Source organism: Ochotona princeps, chromosome 2 (genome assembly GCF_030435755.1).
Source record: "Ochotona princeps isolate mOchPri1 chromosome 2, mOchPri1.hap1, whole genome shotgun sequence".
Lineage (NCBI taxonomy): Eukaryota > Metazoa > Chordata > Mammalia > Lagomorpha > Ochotonidae > Ochotona > Ochotona princeps.
In genome coordinates, this window is record NC_080833.1 from 20,638,481 (window position 1) to 20,642,973 (window position 4,493).

Below are 4,493 nucleotides of genomic sequence, written 5' to 3' on the forward strand. Positions count from 1 at the left end.
TGCAGGGTCCCAAGGGTTTGGGCTGTCCTTGACTGCTTTCCTGGGCCACCAGCAGGGAGCTGGATGGGAAGCAGGGCCGGCGGGGATTAGAATTGATGCCCATATGGGATCCCAGTGCATGAAGCTGAGGCCTTGATGTATGTATTTCTTTAATTCTTATTTTATTTTCATAATCTTTCCGTAGTTGATTAGGATATAAGCGGTCAAGGGCTACAGAAAGTGGCTAAGATCATTGTTTCCACATTCTGTTTTTCTTTTTTCTCTGTCTGGGTGAGGTAAAGGGGGGCAGATAAAGGGAGAAGCCCCACCCAGCCTCCCACCCATGGCAGGGTCCCTGACGTGACACATGCTCCGAGGGCACTGCGCAAGTGGTTTTGATAGCTCGGCAGTTCTGAATGGCTGCCAATCTCCCCATTCCACGCTTGGTGAAATCTCTCGAGAAGCCACTGGCTGACCCAGTCCACCTTCGAGTCTCCGTTGCCCAGATTTTCACCGCCCACGCGTGGCTGGGGTAGATGATCAATTTGTTCTGTCCTCCGTCCAAGGTGAGGACTTGAGCTGCTAGGCTACCATACCGGGCCCAGATGCAGTTTTCTTTAAAAACAAGAAAAGCTTTATTTGCTTTATTTAGAATGAAGAGAGAGAGAGAATTCAGAGATGGCTTCCATCTGCTGGTTCATTCTCCAAAGGGCTGCCCCAACACCTGGGGCTGGGCCAGGCCAACGCTGGAAGCCAAAAGCTACATCCAGGTCTGCCACGTGACTGCAGCGCCCCATGGACTTGGGCCATACCCTGCTGCTGCTTTCCCAGGCACATTAGCAGGGAGCTGGATTCAGGAGCGGAGCAGCTGGGACTGGAATTGGACTTCATGTGGCATGCTGGAATTACAGGCTCTGACTTCACCCACTGCACCAGCTCACACAGGGCCTAGGAAGTACTGTGACTTGCTCTGTCACCAACGGGCCTTGAACACATGATGCTAAGTGGCTGCACCTCAATCAAAGGAACAAACATTAGACAATGTCCCTCCCATGAGTTACCCACAACAGGCAACTCCCAGAGCCAGGCAGCAGAAGCACAGCTAGCAGGTGTGACCAGAAGATCTCGCACATTCTTTCCTCAATTCGATATAGACATAAAAAGGCAGAAGCGGGTTGCAGACAGAAAAGTCGGAAGTGCATCGTTTTCTCACTTCTGGGCAGCCTGTGATCATTGGTCCTGGCGCCCTACTCCCGCTGGTTTAAGCAGCCAAGCTACCAAACTTTCATGTGTGATTGGCTGGGCCAAGTTCTTTCAGTCTACTGGCCTTTGTAAGAGTCCCTTGTTGGTTCCCCAGAGGGATTTCACAATCACCGGCATTTCAAACCCTGTGGTTTGCTCCACTAGGGGATTTCCAGCTGACTGGTGTGGAAGAGTCTATGTTTTGTGCACTAGGAGGTTTCGGTAAACTGGTGTTTAAGATCACATCTTTTGTAGTTCGGAGCTGCACTATTAAAGGCAGCTAAGAATTCTGTGATTTGATGCACAAACCTGTTTCAGTTCTGTGTTTTGTCGACTTCCTCCTGCCTTTAGGAGTCAGCTACATAAAAGGGCTTGTGTCGTGCGTGGCACACGGAGAGCGGCTCTGTTTGCTCTTTGGGCAGAATCCACATCAAGACATTTGGGAAGCATCAATTTTCGACTCCTGGCCATCTGATGGTCCTTGGTCCGGGGTCTGGGCACCCTTACACTCCTACACTCTCACTGCCCTTTTACCGCCAGGAAGCTGCTCACTCTTCCCCCTGGCGTTGAGGAGCCAGTGGTGCTTTTGATTGACGACTGAGAAGAGGCACCTGCCACACTTAACTTTGAGTTTTGTGAGCAGAGACATTAGCAGTGTCTAAAGTTGGCATTTGAGAAGGCATTGCGCAATCCACGGCTGGAAAGTGAAGCCACAGAATAAATATAGAGACAAGACAATCCGGCAAATTGTGAAAGAAGGGTGTGATGCTGCGAATGGCCTGCTGGTCGATGCTGTTTCCTTGTAACCCCCAGGATCCAATATGGTGGCGGGTTCGTGTCCTTGCTGCTCCACTTCCTTTCCAGCTCCCTGCCTGTGGCCCTGGAGGGCAGTGGTGGTCGTGCCAGGGCTTTGGGACCCTGCACCTGCGTGGAAGACGTGGACAAGGCTTCAGGCTCTTGGGCTCGGTCCAGCTCAGCTCTGGCCGTTGCCGCCACTTGGGCAGTGAAGCAGCAGATGGAAGCTCTTTGTGTCTGTCTCTCTTTTTCTCGGTAACTCTGACTTCCCAGTGGAGGTCGTGCCAGGGCCTTGGGACCCTGCACCTGCGTGGAAGACCTGGACCAGGCTTCAGGCTCCTGGGCTCGTTCCAGCTCAGCTCTGGCCATTGCCGCCACTTGGGCGGTGAAGTAGCAGATGGAAGCTCTTTTTATCTGTCTCTCCTTTTCTCAGTAACTCTGACTTTCCAATAAGAAGAAATATATCTTTAAAACATTTGTGTTCTTCCTCTCTGTCTCTCCTCTGTATATCTGACTTTGTAATAAAAACAAATCAATCTTTGAAGAAAAAAATGTGCGTAAGGAATGGCAATTTCAGACCTAGCTATCTCACTCCTAGGAATATACCCAAAAGAAATTAAATCTACATATATAGAAGGGAGTCTATAATCCAATATTTCCAGCAACACAATCTACAATCGCAAAAACATGGACACAACCCAGATGCCCATCCGAAGGGAATGGCTGAAGAAACTGTGGTACATCTACTCCCTGGATTGGTATCCAACCATTAAAAAGAATGAAATGATACAATTTGCAACTAGATGGTCCCAACTAGAGACCATTATGCTCAGTGAAAGAAGTCACTCACCAACAGAGAAATACCACATGTTCTCTCTAATAGAAGGAATTTATGATGCAGATTTAATATATACTGGTGGAGTAATGCAGACTGTCATATCCAGATATGAAGACACACTGCAACACACATCTCTGCGTCCAAAGAAAAGGTGGATTCTCAATCAAAGGGTTGGATATATCCTGACAATGGGAGGATGGACAATGTCTGTATCAACAATGTCGGAGCACACTTCAACAGCAGACTGATGGGATTATAACTCCTTATGAAGACGTGTGACATTAAGGGAAAAATCAACTGGGGGGTGGAAATTGAGGAGAATCCCAGATCATACAGAATTGCATAATAAATTTCAAACAGAAATAATAAAAAAACAGGGCTATTTATTTATTTGTTTATTATTTTACGTGATGCTTACACCGTCAATCAGATTGGGAAGGATGTGATGATTGTTTCCAAGCTTTCCATTTCTTCTTCCCATCTGGGGTTAGCAGGGGAGATAGTGGGTTGGGCCATACCCAGCCTCCCAACCATCCCAGTACCCGAGGAAGGGGAAGGGCCACCGGATATCAACCCAGGGTCACAATGTGGCATGATAGTTCCAAAATGCTGTCGGTGTAGCCGAGCTGTGGATGACTGGCTGCCAGAGAGGACCTTGTAGTCTCCATTCGTCCAGGTGTTTGCTGTCATGTTTTGGCTGGGGTAGATAGCCATATGTGCTGTTCTCCATTCTCTGCTATGGTACCAGATGTCTTCTGCAGGTCCCAAAGAACTACCAGAACTTCCATGTGCACCATGGTCTGCTGTCCAGTACTCCAGCATCTGCAGTGAGGAGGACCAGTTCTCTTAGGTGGGCTCATGGACCTGAGGGAGGCAACTTGAGTCAAAGCAGACCTTCCACCCTTGGGGCTCATGGATTCAGCAACCACACAACACAGGCCGACTCAGTCACCTAGGCCAGGAGACCCAGGCCCCACTGGACCCACCATCCCTGGGGCTCACCGACCCAATGCCAACTAGGTGGGTGGGTCCTAGGTTCTGGGCCAAGAGATCCGAGACCCACCGGACCCCCACCTCCAGGGATGACAGACCCAACACCCTCCGTGTAGCTGAACTCTAGAACCTGAGCTAGGAGACCCAGGACCCTCCAGATCCCCCACCCCTGGGGCTCACGGACCCAACACCCACCATCCCCACCCCCACACTGACATGGTCACCTTTCCTCGGCATCCACCAGTGGGTGCTTCAGCCTAGTTCCACCCAGCCTGCCTCCAATTCTAGCTTGTGCTGCCTCGTGCTACAGTCTAGCCTTTCCCAGCCAAGCCCCAGTCCTGGCTCCAGTGTGGACTGGCTGGTGATGCGGCCCAACTTGGCCCCTCCTGCACTCCATCCTGGTTCTCAGATCCACCAGTAGATGTTAGGAAGTGGCTCTTGGCCTGGCCCAGCCCCTGACCTGACTCACCCGCATGCCGGACATGCAGACACTGTAACCGGGTCCGGGTTGGGCTGCTCCCTGCCTTGGTTCTTGCACTTACCTGCGGAGATTGCAACCCGACAAAGAATTCACCAAACCACCAAAGCCACGCCCTTTGCTCTCTTGGTGGCCTCCCTGGAGAGCTCTGCCGTATTTGCATATCTC

The 4,493-nt window shown here is 50.7% G+C and overlaps 1 non-coding gene across 1 annotated transcript; it reads left to right on the forward strand.

Moving 5' to 3' along the window:
• Positions 1-1,584: 1,584 nt before the first annotated feature.
• LOC131479729 (U11 spliceosomal RNA) lies at positions 1,585-1,717 on the forward strand. The gene has a single exon (XR_009245079.1). It is a non-coding gene; the product is annotated as a U11 spliceosomal RNA (small nuclear RNA).
• The last annotated feature ends 2,776 nt before the right edge of the window (positions 1,718-4,493 follow it).